We start from the raw sequence: 16,291 nt of genomic DNA, 5'->3' as shown, positions 1-16,291 counted from the left end.
TTTGCTGTAGAGCCAAAACATACCGTTCATAGAGTACATGGGGCAGCACAGTGGCACAGTGGTTAGCACTGCTGCCTCATATCGCCAGGGTCCCGGGTTCGATTCCCGGCTTGGGTTATTGTTTGTCTGGAGACTGCATGGTCTCCCCATGTCTGCGTGGGTTTCCTCTGGGTGCTCCTGTTTCCTCCCACAGTCTGAAAGACATGCTGGTTAGGTGCACTGGCCGTACTAAATTCTCCCTCAATGTACCTGAACAGGCGCCAGAGTGTGGCAACTAGGGGATTTTCACAGTAAGCCTACTTGTGACATTACTAAATATAAAAAACTTTGATAACATCCAGTATGGAACTTGAACCACAATCTTTTAGCTCAAAGGCCAGAGTGCTACCCATTGAACTATATTCATCTGTGAATATTTTTTCTGTTAAGTAGTTAACATGTTCAAATTAACATTTTGTTAAAAGTAGCAACTGAAGAAAATCTTCATGAATATATGTGCAGTGTAAGGCTAGAGGAATCCTTCCTATAGATATGGATTTACAAAGGTTTTGTTGTGGCTGATTTACTTTTCAATCATATTCAAGATTTCTGGAACTGTTCCTTGGCTCCCGCGGCTTCAGCGACCTTGAGAACATTGAAATACACTGAGAGGCCGCTACTCTCCTACAGTCACACTGTCCCCATTCTGTACATCCTCTGAAGCAGGGTGATAGGTGAGCAGAGATATTCTTATGTTGTTTCTCAAAGTGGTTGTAGTTCCTGATGTAGTTCAAGTAGTCTCTGTGAATAACAATTATCCATTGCATCTTCACCTTAGTCTCAACACCTGTCAGGATCCGTCCCCGGATTAACACAATGGTTGGAATTCTACTACCTCGCTCAGCACGGAATCGGAGCGGGCGAGGGTCCGACAACAGAAATCTCCGTTGACCTCAGGTGGGAATTTCTGGTCTTGCTTGAGCGGGGTCACAAAATCCCGCCCATTGCCTGCGAATGGATGCTTCTTGTCAATGTAGGTTTCATCAATGACTTCTCTTGGAGTCTTGAAACCTAGGCCTACTTTGCGATAGTAGCGGGGAAGCTTCTCCTTGCTGTCTTCACCCACAAATGCCTGCTTCATTTTCTGGAAGATGGTGGGCTCCTCTTGGTAAGCTCCCTCAGTCTGATTTTCCACCACCTCGCACCCTCAATCCTGAGACAGCACAAATAATCCCTTGAGATTATGTTCCACCTCGGTGTATATGTATATAGAACATTGAAGATGGCATGACAGTTGGTGAGAGCAGTTAATAAAGTATATAGTATTCAGGGCTTTATTAATAGGGGAATGGAGCACAAGAGCAAAGAGGTTATGCTGAATTTATACAAGACACTAGTCAGACCTCAACTGGAATATTGTGTACAGTTCTGGGCACCACACCTAAGGAAGGATGTGAACTCATTGGAGAGAGTGCAGAAGAGGTTTACAAGAATGGTTGCAGGGATGAGAAACTTCAGTTATGAGGATAGATTGGAGAGATTGGGACTGTTCTCCCTGGGGTGAAGAAGGCTAAGCGGAGATTTGATTGAGATGCTCAAAATCATGAGGGGGCTGAACAGGGTTGATAGGGAGAAACTGTTTCCCCTTGTAAAAATTTCAAGACCAGAAGGCACAGGTTTAAAGTGATTTGCAAAAGAAGCAAATGCAGAGAAAGCCTTTTTCACACAGCGAGTGGTTGGGGTCTGGAATGCTCTGCCAGGAAGTGCGGTGGAGGCAGGTCCAATTGAGGCATTCAAGGGCATTAGACGATTGCTTGAATAGAATCATAGAATCATAGAAACCCTACAGCACAGAAAGAGGCCATTCGGCCCATCGAGTCTGCACCGACCACAATCCCACCCAGGCCCTACCTCCATACCCCTACATATTTTACCCACTAATCCCTCTAACCTACGCATCTCAGGACACTAAGGGCAATTTTTAGCATGGCCAATCAACCTAACCCGCACATCTTTGGACTGTGGGAGGAAACCGGAGCACCCGGAGGAAACCCACGCAGACACGGGGAGAATGTGCAAACTCCACACAGACAGTGACACAAGCCGGGAATAATGTGCAGGGGTACGGGGAAAAGTCAGGGGACTGGCATTAAGTCATGATGTTCTCATGAGAGTCAGTGCAGACACAGTGGGCCAAATGGCCTCCTTCTGCACCATAACAATTCTGTGATTCTGTGATTGCAATGTACTTTAGGTGGGGGAGATAGTTGGGCTTATAACTTGTGCTTTAATGGTACATCTTACATTGATTATTGCATGTTGCAGTCTGAATTCACACCTTAAAATGGAGAATGTCTTCAAAATCTAATGCAATATTGAAGTCGAAATGTCTGATATTAATATACAATCTACAATATAAAGATTGAGTGCATCTGGTTTCAACTGCGCAAAGTTACTCTTAGATTGTGCTGTTTACAAAAACACCGCTGCATGTCTCAAAATGGCTGCAATAGTCTTGAAATATTTGGTTAAAAAGAACCTTTAGATGATTAAATGTTTTCCTCTTCAGTTAACTGAACGAGAGACATTCCTTGCTAGTTCCGAACCTGTGCTGCATTAAGTAATGAGCAACTTAAGGGCTCTGCAGCTCCTACAGCTGTGAGCCTTATTGAACAAAAGATTCTTATCCCTCCTTATCTTTTTCGACAGAGTTTTGATTAAAAACGTGTCTTCTGTTCATCTAATCTGATCGTAAACGTCCCCCACAATCAGTGAAATATCATACTGCATCGGATCTACTTGTAACCTTAATTGCATATTTCCCAAAGTCAAATCAAAGCTAATAACCTTGCCTTTGTTTAGAAACTAAACTCAGAGACAGTCTTCCTCCGAATCTGTTTTGTCCATTAAGCGTAGGCATATCATTTACATTGCAAGTCTGTGGGAATATTGGCTCTCGAAATTTAACTATATAATCCTATTGTTGGTGTTCCACTACATTTTCTTGTTCCTCCTGAACTCCAACCATAGAACATAGAACAGTACAGCACAGTACAGGCCCTTCGGCCCTCGATGTTGTGTCCGAAACCAAGATCAAGCTATCCCACTCCCGATCATCCCAGTGTGCTCCATGTACCTATCCAATAACCGCTTGAAAGTTCCTAAAGTGTCTGATTCCACTATCACAGCAGGCAGTCTATTCCACACCCCAACCACTCTCTGAGTAAAGAACCTACCTCGGACATCCCTCCTATATCTCCCACCACGAACCCTATAGTTATGCCCCCTAGTAACAGCTACATCCACCCGAGGAAATAGTCTCTGAACGTCCACTCTATCTATCCCCCTCATCATCATATAAACCTCTATTAAGTCGCTTCTCATCCTCCTCCACTCTAAAGAGAAAAGCCCTAGCTCCCTCAACCTTTCCTCATAAGACCTACCCTCCAAACCAGGCAGCATCCTGGCAAATCTCCTTTCACTCTCTCCAATGCTTCCACATCCTTCTTATAGTGAGGTGACCAGAACTGCACACAATATTCCAAATGTGGTCTCACCAAGGTCCTGTACAGTTGCAACACAACCCAACAGTTCTTAAACTCAAACCCCCTGTTAATAAATGCTAACACACTATAGGCCTTCTTCACAGCTCTATCCACTTGAGTGGCAACCTTCAGAGATCTGTGGATATGAACCCCAAGATCTCTCTGTTCCTCCACATTCCTCAGAACCCTGCCATTGACCCTGTAATCCGCATTCATATTTGTCCTACCAAAATGAATCACCTTGCACTTATCAGTGTTAAACTCCACCTGCCATTTTTTGGCCCAGCTCTGCATCTTATCAATGTCTCTTTGCAGCCTACAACAGCCCTCCACCTCATCCACTACTCCACCAATCTTGGTGTCATCAGCAAATTTACTGACCCACCCTTCAGTCCAAGTCATTGATAAAAATCACAAATAGCAGAGGACCCAGCACTGATCCTTGTGGTACACCGCTGGTAACTGGTCTCCAGTCTGAAAATTTTCCATCCACCACCACCCTCTGTCTTCTATGAGATAGCCAGTTACTTATCCAATCGGCCAAATTTCCCTCTATCCCACACCTCCTTATTTTCTTCATGAGCCTACCATGGGGAACCTTATCAAAACCTTACTAAAATCCATGTATACAACATCAACTGCCCTACCTTCATCTACACACTTAGTTACCTCCTCAAAGAATTCAATCAAATTTGTGAGGCAAGACTTACCCTTCACGAATCCGTGCTGACTATCATGGATTAAGCTGCATCTTTCCAAATGGTCATAAATCCTATCCCTCAGGACCTTTTCCATTAACTTAGCGACCCCCAAAGTAAGACTAACTGGCCTATAAGTACCAGGGTCATTCCTATTTCCTTTCTTGAACAGAGGAACAACATTCGCCACTCTCCAGTCCTCTGGCACAATCCCCGTGGAAAGTGAGGACCCAAAGATTAAAGCCAAAGGCTCTGCAATCTCATCCCTTGCCTCCCAAAGAATCCTTGGATATATCCCATCTGGCCCAGGGGACTTATCGACCCTCAGGTTTTTCAAAATTGCTAATACACCTTCCCTCAGAACATCTACCTCCTCCAGTCTATCAGCCTGTGTCCCACTCTCATCCTCAAAAACATGGCCCTTCTCCTTGGTGAACACTGAAGAAAAGTATTCATTCATCGCCCCTCCTATCTCTTCTGACTGCATGCACAAGTTCCCACTACTATCCTTGACCGGCCCTAACCTCACCCTGGTCATTCTTTTATTTCTCACATAAGAGTAAAAAGCCTTGGGATTTTCCTTGATCCGACCCGCCAAGGACTTCTCATGCCCCCTCCTAGCTCTCCTAAGCCCTTTTTTTAGCTCATTCCTTGCTACCTTGTAACCCTCAATCGAGCCATCTGAACCTTGTTTTCTTATCCTTAGATATGCTTCCTTTTCCCTCTTGACAAGACATTCAACCTCTTTTGTGAACCATGGTACCCTCACTCGGCCATTTCCTCCCTGCCTGAAAGGGACATGCCTATCAAGGACACGCAGTATTTGTTCCTTGAACAAGCTCCACTTTTCATTTGTGCCTTTCCCTGAAAGGTTCTGTTCCCATCTTATGCCCCCTAATTCTTGCCTAATCGCATCATAATTACCCCTCCCTCAATTGTAAACCTTGCCCTGCTGTACGGTCCTATCCCTCTCCATTGCAATAACAAAAGACACCGAATTGTGGTCACTATCTCCAAAGTGCTCTCCCACATCCAAATCTAACACTTGGCCCGGTTCATTACCCAGTACCAAGTCCAATGTGGCCCCACCTCTTATCGGCCTATCCACATATTGTGTCAGGAAACCCTCCTGCACACACTGTACAAAAACTGCCCCATCCGAACTATTCGACCTATAAAGGTACCAATCAATATTTGGAAAGTTAAAGTCACCCATGACAACTACCCTGTGACCTCCACACCTATCCAATAATCTGCTTTGCAATTTCCTCCTCCACATCTCTATTACTATTTGGGGACCTATAGAAAACCCCCAACAATGTGACCGCTCCTTTCCTATTTCTAACTTCAGTCCATATTACCTCAGTAGGCAGATCCCCCTCGAACTGCCTTTCAGCAGCCGTTAAACTATCCTTGATTAACAATGCTACTCCTCCACCTCTTTTACCACCTTCCCTACTCTTACTGAAACATCTATACCCTGAGACTTCCAACATCCATTCCTGTCCCTGGTCTAACCATGTCTCCGTAATGGCCACAACATCGTAGTCCCAAGTACCAATCCACGCTCTAAGTTCACCTACCTTATTCCGGATGCTCCTTGCATTGAAGTAGACACACTTCAACCCACCTTCCTGTCTGCCGGTACACTCCTGTGACCTTGATACCCTCCTCAGTACCTCACTACACTCAACACTGTCTTCTGGACTACAGCTCCTTTTCCCATCCCCCTGACAAATTAGTTTAAACCCCCCTGAAGAGACGTAGCAAATTTCCTTCCCAGGATATTGGTGCCCCTGTGGTTCAGGTGCAAACCATCCTGTTTGTACAGGTCCCACCTTCCCCAGGATGTGCTCCAATTATCCATGTAACTGAAATCCTCCCTCCGACACCATCCCTGCAGCCACGTGTTTATCTGCACTCACTCCCTGTTCCTCAACTCACACGTGACACCGGCAACAAACCAGAGATGACAACATGGTTTGTCCTGGCTCTCAGTTTCCACCCTAGCTCCCTAAATTCCTGTTTTAAATCCCCGTCCCTTCTCTATGTTGTTGGTACCGATGTGTACCACGACTTGTGACTGTTCCCCCACCCCCTTAAGGATCCTGAAAACACGGTCCGAGACGTCATGGACCCTGGCACCCGGGAGGCAACATACCATCCGTGAGTCTCTTTCGCTGCCACAGAACCTCCTATCTACCCCTCTAACTGTCAAGTCCCCAATAACTATTGCTCTCCTGTTCTCCCCCCTTCCCTTCTGAGCCACAGGGACGGACCCAGTGCTGAGGATCTGGTTACCGTGGCTTACCACTGGTAGGTCCCCCCTCCGCAACAGTATCCAAAGCGGTATACTTGTTGCTGAGGGGAACGACCACAGGGGATCCCTGTACTGACTGCTTCCTCCCAGCCCCTCTCACCGTCATCCATCTATCTTCATTCTTCGGAGTAACTACATCCCTGAAGCTTCTATCTATGACCACCTCTGCCTCCCGAATGATCCGAAGTTCATCCAGCTCCAGCTCCAGATCCCTAACACGGTCTTCAAGGAGCTGGAATTGGATGCACTTCCTGCAGGTGTACTCAGCTGGGACACTACTGGTGTCCCTCACCTCAAACATCCCACAGGAGGAACATTGCACTGCCTGCACTGACATCCCTGCTAACTTCCCTTACTAAGAAACGAAAGTGAGAAAAAAAAATCTTACCTGCTCTCACTCCGAGTCCTTTTTTTTAGGTTAGAGGAGGAGGGAGGATGGGAGACTCTAAACTGAAATTAAACCCAAACAAACTGAGATTAAACCCAAACAACTGAGATTAAACCCAAACAACTGAGATTAAACCCAAACAACTGAGATTAAACCCAAACAAACTGAGATTAAACCCAAACAAACTGAGATTAAACCCAAACAAACTGAGATTAAACCCAAACAAACTGAGATTAAACCCAAACAAACTGAGATTAAACCCAAACAAACTGAGATTAAACCCAAACAACTGAGATTAAACCCAAACAACTGAGATTAAACCCAAACAAACTGAGATTCAACCCAAACAAACTGAGATTCAACCCAAACAACTGAGATTAAACCCAAACAAACTGAGATTAAACCCAAACAAACTGAGATTAAACCCAAACAAACTGAGATTAAACCCAAACAAACTGAGATTAAACCCAAACAAACTGAGATTAAACCCAAACAAACTGAGATTAAACCCAAACAAACTGAGATTAAACCCAAACAAACTGAGATTAAACCCAAACAACTGAGATTAAACCCAAACAAACTGAGATTAAATCCAAACAACTGAGATTAAACCCAAACAAACTGAGATTAAACCCAAACAAACTGAGATTAAACCCAAACAAACTGAGATTAAACCCAAACAAACTGAGATTAAACCCAAACAAACTGAGATTAAATCCAAACAAACTGAGATTTAATCCAAACCAAACCGTCATACACACTCTTCCCATTCCTGTTATCCGAACTGTGATGCACTGCCTGCTAATCTCACAGAATCACAGATTCTTTACAATGCAGAAGGAGATCCTTCAGCCCATCGAGTCTGTACTGGCTCTCTGAAAGAGCATTCTACCGAGTCCCACCCCCTGCCTTATCCCTGTAACCTTGTACATTCTTTCTTTTCAGATAGCAATCCAATTCTCCTTTTGAATACCTCGATTGAGCCTTCCTCCATCACCCTCAGAAAGTTCATTCCAGACTCTAACCACTCTCTGAGTGAAGAAACTTTTCCTCACATCAGGAGTAACCCTTTGGCAATTATTTTGAATCTGTGCCCTCTAGTTCTTGATGCTCTCTCTGTGCCCTCTAGTTCCTGTGCCCTATAGTTCTTGATGCTCTGTCACTATTTGCCCTGTCCATACCCCTCACGATCTTGAATACCTCCGTCAAGTCTCCACTCAGCCTTCTTTTTTCCAAGGGAAACAGTCCCAATCTCTTCAATCTGTCCTCATAGTGACAGTTGTCTATCCATGAAGTAATTCTTGCAAAGCTCCTCTGTATTCTCTCCAATGCCTTCACCTTCTTCCTCAAATATGGCGCCCAGAATTGGCCGCAGTTCTACAGATGAGACCTAACTAGTGTCATATATAAATTCAACAATTTAACTAGTGCTTTCCCAATAATTCAAACTGTATATCTCCTTATCTCCCTCTGTTATCGCTTCAGTTGAACTGTGATTAGACCTCATTTGGAGTACTGTGAACTATTCTGGTCTCCATATTATATATATAAAGATAGTAAGGCACTGGAGAGGCTGATAAGAGGACTTATCTGCATGATATCAGAATACCCAGTAGGAAAGATTGAACAGGCTAGTGGTCTTTTCTCTACAAAATAAAAGATTGAAGGGTGACCTGATAGAGGTCTTCAAGACTATGAAAGGGTTTGATAGGGTAGATGTAGAGAAGAAGAATCCTGAATAAATTGAGATTATAAGAAATACAGTGCTGAAATAGAGTAAAACCTACATGTTAATGACACATTAGGGATTGGCGTCAGCTTTTCTTTCCAGGACACTTGCAAAACAAGAAGGTTTAGCTCATTTGACTGGGTGCTGGTTTGTAATGTGGAACGATGCCTCCAGCGTGGGTTAGAATCATAGAATCCTATAGTGCAGAAGGAGGCCATTTGGCCCATTGAGTCTGCACCAACCAGAATCCCACCCAGGCCCCATCCCCACAACCCCATGCATTTACCCTAGCTAGTCCCCCTGACACTAAGGGGCAATTTAGCATGGCCAATCAACCTAACACGCACATCTTTGGACTGTAGGAGGAAACCAGAGCACCCGGAGGAAACCCACGCAGACATGGGGAGAACGTGCAAGCCCCACACAGACAGTGACCCAAGCCGGGAATTGAACCCAGGGTCCCTGGCGCTATGAGGCAGCAGTGCTAATCACTTGGCTGCCGTACAGCCCTAAATTCCTGTACTGGTTGTGATTATTCATGAAGGCCCCATCTTCTCAACTTTGTCCCCTTGCCTGAGGTGTGGTGATCCTCAGGTTAAATTGCCACCACTCAGCTCTTCCCCCTCAAAGTGGAGAGCAGCCTATGGTCATCTGGGAGTATGGCACCTTTAACAAATTTTAAGGTACTTTGCCCATTTTAAAGTCTGATATTGTGCCAAGCTCTGTGTTTTAAGTTGTAAAAGGGCTTGTACTGTTCAAGGCTAACTACAGTTTGTGATTTGTGATCATCTCTGTTTAGCGCTTCTTGTACATTTTACAAGTTGGGGTTGGTTTATCTCCATTGGCTGGATGGCTGGTTTGTGATGTGGAGGGATGCCAACAGCGCAGGTTCAATTCCTCTACCAGCTGAGGTTATCCATGAAGGTCCTGCCTTCCCAACCTTGCTCCTCGTTTGAGGTGTATTGATCCTCAGGTTAATTCACCACCAGTGGTCTTCGGGGACTATGGCGACTTTACCTTTACATTTTACAATATAAGTCATGTGAGACTGTCATCCAGCGTCCATTTATAAACATTTCACTGACTACTGGATTGTCTTCTAAATCATCCTCTTTTGAAGCCAAAATGAACTGATTGCTTGTTCGGGAAATAAAGTAGAAACCTCACACAGGTGCTCATACAATCATAAATCATTGAAGCCCTCCGGTGAAGAAGGAGACCATTCGGCCCATCGAGTCTGCACTGACAATAATCCCACCCAGGGTCTATTTCCGTAACCTACATATTTAACCCGCTAATCCCTCTAACCAACACATCCCGGGACACTAAAGGGCAATTTAGCATGGCCAATCAATCTAACCACACATCTTTAGACTGTGGGAGGAAACCAGAGCATCTGGAGGAAACCCACGCAGACATGGGGGGAACGTGCAAACTCCACACAGACAATCACCCGAGACTGGAATTGAACCCAGGCCCCTGGAGCTGTGAGGCAGCAGTGCTAACCACTGTGCCACCGTGCCAACTGTGCTGTAAAATGTGATCTTCAATGATTGGGGAAGAACTACATTCAATAACTTCAGAGCATGCACTCTTCCCACCACCTTTACCCCATTTCCATTGATTTGATTTCTTTTCTCCTTTTCATCTCATTCATCTATTTTTATCACCCTTCATTCTCACTTCCATTTTTCCACTTCTCCATTCCCGCTCTCCATCTTGCCCCCAACGCCTCCTCCCCTCGCCCCTTCCTCTCCTTCCCCCTTTCAGGGCAACGGCCACATTTCTCAGCCAGTCCCTTACAACCTGTAGCTCTGCTCTGCCATTCACACATTCTGATCACTTAATGGGCACTTTTAGTACCTTTCTCAGCCTTCTTCATCATCATTTGCATTCCCTTTGTCCAATTACAGCATCCCACCCCCAACTCCCACCCTCACAGTATAAATCTGATTTTCTTTGCTCTTAGCCCTGAGGAAAGGTCTTCCAGACTCAAAATGTTGCCTCTATCCTCTCTCCACAAAGGCTGTCAGACCTGCTGAGATTTTCCAGCATTTTCTGTTTTTGTTTCAGATTCCAGCATCCACAGTATTTTGCCTTTAACGCATTAACATTATTGCATTAACATGTACCTGATTGACTGCAGATCTCAGAGTACTCGATGTCACTGAGTGTGAAGTGGAACCTATTCAATACTCTCAAACGTCACATTAAAAACAAAAGCAAAACGACAAAATAAACACACAAAGTTCTTATGATCCACTACACTCTGCTTAGGTAAGCGAAACCCTACTTACTTATTATTTACTTACTTATCAGAACAACCATACAAGCTCTGGCTGCAGTGCTGGTGTACATGTATGCAGTGGCCTGGAGAACATCCATCATGATCAAACACTTGCTTTTCAGAGGTGGTACTAGAGAGGGGCGTCATCTTTTATTCAAGCCACGAATATGATTAATGCGGCACGGCCTTGATTCTTTGCATGGACTTACATTGACAATAGATGCTGCAATGCAAACTGCGGTGGAGTTTAATTATTCCTAAGACTGCCCAAAGTGTTACCTTATCTCACAGCTAAGACCTCATTATCACTAAGTCCCTGGCATTATCAGTACCGTGCGAGTGTTTCATTACATTCCACATTCTCGGAATCTGCAGGATCGCTGGATCTTTGAATAACCATTGAAGTGGAATTGTGGAATTTTTTTTGCTTCAGCAGGACCAGTGTTATTTATAGCATTTTGAAATGTTTTAATCACTTTGCATCTAGCGAAGTGAAATGGTTAAACAAAAGGCTTGCATTAACCTTTCGCAATCAGAGGACTTCCTCAAGTGCTTTACAGCCAATGAAATACTTTTGAAGTTTAGCTATTGTCGTAACGAAGGAAAGCTGGCAACCAATTTACACACAGCAAGTTCCTACAAACAACAATGTCTTAATGACCAGATAATCTGTTCTTGTAATATTAAGTGAGGGGTGAATGTTGGCCAGGATGCCACTCCCTGCTCTTCAATAGGGAAAATGTAGGGGAATGGGGCTAGCTGAGTACCTCTGAGAAAGAGTAGACTAGACACAATAGGCCTAATGCCCGCCTCCTATGCTGTACCCATTGTATAATTCTATTCAAAATAGAGCAATGTCCAGCTGACAGGTCAGGTGGAATCTCCATTCAATGTCTCATCAAAAAGACAGTACATCTAATGTCAGAACCCAGGGGGCGGCACGGTAGCACAGTGGTTAGCACTGCTGCTTCACAGCTCCAGGGACCTGGGTTCGATTCCCGGCTTGGGTCACTGTCTGTGCGGAGTTTGCACATTCTCCTCGTGTCTGCGTGGGTTTCCTCCGGGTGCTCCGGTTTCCTCCCACAGTCCAAAGATGTGCGGGTTAGGTTGATTGGCCGTGCTAAAAATTGCCCTTAGTGTCCTGGGATGCGTAGATTAGAGGAATTAGTGGGTAAAATATGTAGGGATATGGGGGTAGGGCCTGGGTGGGATTGTGGTCGGTGCAGACCCGATGGGCCGAATGGCCTCTTTCTGTACTGTAGGGTTTCTATGATTTCTATGATAACACTGCACAGGGGTGTCAGCTTTGATTGTCAGGCTCAAATACTGGTGCGGAACTTGTGAACATACAAACAAGAAGCAGGAGTAGGCCATTTGAGCCCCTTGAGCCTGTTCTGTCATTTTATAAGGTCATGGTTGATCTGACAGTGACCTCAAATCTACATCCTGCCTACCTCCGATAACTTACACATCCTTGCTTATCAAGAATTTCTCCGTCTCTGCCTTAAAAATATTCAAAGACTCTGCTTCCACCACCTTTTGAGGAAGAGAGTTCCAAAGACTCACGGCCCTCTGAGAGAAAGATTTGTGCCTCATCTCTATTTTAAATGGGCACAGTAAGAAGTCTCACAACACCAGCTTAAAGTCCAGCAGGTTTATTTGGAATCACGAGCTTTTGGAGCGCTGCTCCTTTATCAGGTGAGTGGAGATGAAGGAGCAGCGCTCCAAAAGCTCGTGATTCCAAATAAACCTGTTGGACTTTAACCTGGTGTTGTGAGACATCTTACTGTGCCCACCCCAGTCCAACGCCGGCAACTCCACACCTTTTAAATGAGTCAACATTTATTAAGAATCCAAGAAGTGTTTTCAAGAATATTTACGAATCTGTAGCTCTTTTGACCTTGGAGTCGGAATATAGTTATCACAGTGCCAAGAACCTGGATTCGATTCCAGCCTCGGGTGACTGCCTGGAAATCATAGAAACCCTACAGTGCAGAAGGAGGCCATTCGGCCCATCGAGTCTGCACTGACCACAATCCCCACCCAGGCCCTACCCATTTACCCACTAATCCCTCTAACCTAGACATCTCAGGACACTAAGGGGCAATTTTAGTATGGCCAATCAACCTAACCCGCACATCTTTGGACTGTGGGAGGAAACCGGAGCACCCGGAGGAAACCCACGCTGACACGTGGAGAATGTGCAAACTCCACACAGACAGTGCCCCAAGCCGGGAATCGAACCCAGGTCCCTGGAGCTGTGAAGCAGCAGTGCTAACCACTGTGCTACCGTGCCGCCCCTAAACAATTACTTAATATGATGGTTGGGAATCGAACCCGGAGTTTGCACATTCTCCCCATGTCTGCGTGGGTTTCCTCCGGGTGCTCCAGTTTCCTCCCACACTCCAAGGATGTGTACGTTAGGTGGATTGGCCATGCTAAATTGACCCTTTGTGTCCAAGGTTGTGTGGGTAAGGTGGATTGGCCATGATCAATGTCAGGGATTACAGGGGTAGGACAGGGGATTGGGCCTAGGTCGGGTTGCTCTTTCAGAGAGTCGGTGCAGACTCGATGGGTCAAAAGGCCCCTTCTGCACTGTAGGGATTCTATGGCTCTCGATTATTTAAAGTCACTCTCAGTTCCTACAATGGAATGAAATGTATGAAGAACCATAACGTATGTCGAAGTTTTCCAATTTATAAAGACAGACTTGCATTTATATCGTGGTAGGAATTCTCCAGCCGTTCACGCCCTGCCGCTGCTGCCAGCGAGAAGGGAGAATCTGGCGCTCAGCCAAATCTCCGTTCACTGCAGCGGGACTGGAGAATCCCAGCTGCCGGTGAGGTCGAAGAATCCAGCCCAGTGTCTTTTATGACTTCAGGATGTCCCAAAAAAGCTTGACAACCAATGAAATTGTACATTTTTGTTGTAATGTAGGAATTTGTCGCACCTTTTGTTGTTTTCCCATTGAGCAGTTAAATTGAGACATTTCTACCTTTAATACAGCGAATCAAATGGAACAAAAGGAGGCCATTTAGCCCGTGTACCTGTGGTAGCTCTTTGAAAGAGCTATCCAGTTAGCCCCACTTGCCTGCTCTATTCTTACAGCCCTGTAATTTTCCCATCTTCAAGCAGTTATCCATTAGAGAGTTGCTATTGAATATGCTTGCAGGCAGCATTTTCCACATCATCTTGTAGCATCAAAAATAATTTTCCTCTTCTAAAACACACAAATATATTTTTTATCATTCTTATTCACTTGCTCAAATCCATCTTCTTTAGGTGCGTGCTTCCTGCTTTGGGCTGAGGGCTATAATTTAATATCTCAGTTTCGGTATGGGAGCTGCAAACAGTATTTTCTTTCAGCTGGTGACGGTGTGTTCTCAATATTTTCTGATCTGGGTCTGAACTCTCCAGCATTCCATTTTCCTCCTTATTCCCGCTGTGCTACTCCACCCTTTGTGAAATTGTTCCTTTCCGGAAAAAGAACACATCTTGAACTGCACTCGTGCCATCTCACTTACCGCATTGTGTCATTGCTGGCGGCTTTTTAAGAACTGAGATTCCTGAATAAGAGATTAAGGTCTAAAGCGCTTCAAGAAGTTTATTTATCTGAAGTAAATCTAGAATTGGTAGTCAACCTCTGCCAATGTCAGTCAGTCACCATTGAAAGCATCCTTTCCGGATGTATCACAGCTTGGTATGGCTCCTGCTCTGACCAAGACTCCAAGGAACCACTGGATAAAAGCAAATTACTGCGGGTGCTGGAATCTGAAACCAAAAGAGAAAATTCTGGAAAATCTCAGCAGGTCTGGCAGCATCTGTAAGGAGAGAAAAGAGCTGATGTTTTGAGTCCAGATGAATCTTTGCAAACATCTGACAAAGGGTCATCTGGACTCGAAACGTCAGCTCTTTTCTCTCCTTACAGATGCTGCCAGACCTGCTGAGATTTTCCAGCATTTTCTCTTTTGGGTGCAAGAAACCACAAAGGGTTGTGAATGTAGCCCAATCCATCACGCAAACCAGCCTCCCATCCATTGACTCCGTTTACACTTCCTGCTGCCTCGGAAAAGCAGCCAGCATTATCAAGGACCCCACGCACACCGGACATTCTCTCTTACACATTATTACATTGGGAAAAAGATAAAAAAGTCTGAAAACATGTACCAACAGACTCATGAACAGCTTCTTCCCTGCTGCCATCAGACTTCTGATTGGACCTACCTTATGTTAAGCTGATCTTTTGCTACCCTTATTTGTAACTGCAACTCTATATTCTGCACCCTTTCCTTAAAGTTTATTTATTAGTGTCACAAGCAGGCTTACATTAACACGGCAATGAAGTTGCTGTGAAAATCCCCTGGTCGCCACACTCTGGCACCTGTTCAGGTACACTGAGGGAGAATTTAGCATGGCCAATGCACCTAACCAGCATGTCTTTCAGACTGTGGGATGAAACTGGAGACATGGGGAGAACATGCAGATTCCGCACAGTGACCCAAGCCGGGAATTGAACCCCTGTCCCTGGCTTTGTGAGGCAGCAGTGCTAACCACTGTGACACTGTGTCACCCCATGTACTCTATGAACAGTATGCTCTATTTCTACAGCATGCAAGAAACAATACTTTATCCCAATACATGCAACAATAATAAACAAAAATCAAAAGAAGTCTGCATATTCCAGTTCTGAACTCTTGCTGTGTGGAAATGAGAATTCGTTCCACCCGGATACCTCAATGTGCTGGGCTGTCCTTGGGATCAGCATGTGATGTGTTTGGATGGTTTTCTGCTGAGTGATGGGGTGAAATGTGAAAATGGACACAAGGAAAGGACATCTCCACAAACAAGGATGTTTAAGGAGTCACGCAGGCATGTCCGATGGTTTGGAGGATGTTAGCTTAGTCACTTGTGCTTATGGTAATAGCAGAATCGAAAGAGTTGAGGGCAACATTAGCATGGGAGAGCTTGTGAGTGCAATATCTCCACGGTAACAAAATAAATGAAAGATATTGAGCAGTGCTTTGTGCATTTTGCTGGGTGGATGTTACTATGTAAGAGTTTTAACAACACCAGGTTAAAGTCCCAACAGGTTTATTTGGTAGCAAATGCCATTAGCTTTCGGAGCGCTGCTCCTTTGTCAGATGGATGTTACTATGCCATTGGGTGGGAGCCTTGCTCATCCCGAAACCGTAAAATCTCGTCTGAGGTCAACGGACATTTCTGTTGCCCACCCCTCGCCTGCTCCGATTCCGTGGCCTATGGAGTGGTAAAATGCCGGCCATTATCACTTTCATGTAACTTTTGTTACAATTAAAACGGTCAAAAGATTATTATATTTTGCGACT

The 16,291-nt window shown here is 44.9% G+C and overlaps 1 pseudogene; it reads right to left on the bottom strand.

Moving 5' to 3' along the window:
• Positions 1 to 579: 579 nt before the first annotated feature.
• The window catches only part of LOC144500848 (small ribosomal subunit protein uS17 pseudogene), a 100,811-nt pseudogene continuing 85,099 nt past the window's right edge, over positions 580 to 16,291 (bottom strand).

This window comes from Mustelus asterias, chromosome 11 (assembly GCF_964213995.1).
Source record: "Mustelus asterias chromosome 11, sMusAst1.hap1.1, whole genome shotgun sequence".
In the NCBI taxonomy this organism is placed as follows: Eukaryota; Metazoa; Chordata; class Chondrichthyes; order Carcharhiniformes; family Triakidae; genus Mustelus; species Mustelus asterias.
Note: the sequence above shows the minus strand (reverse complement) of the source record. Positions and strands in the feature narration are given on the sequence as shown.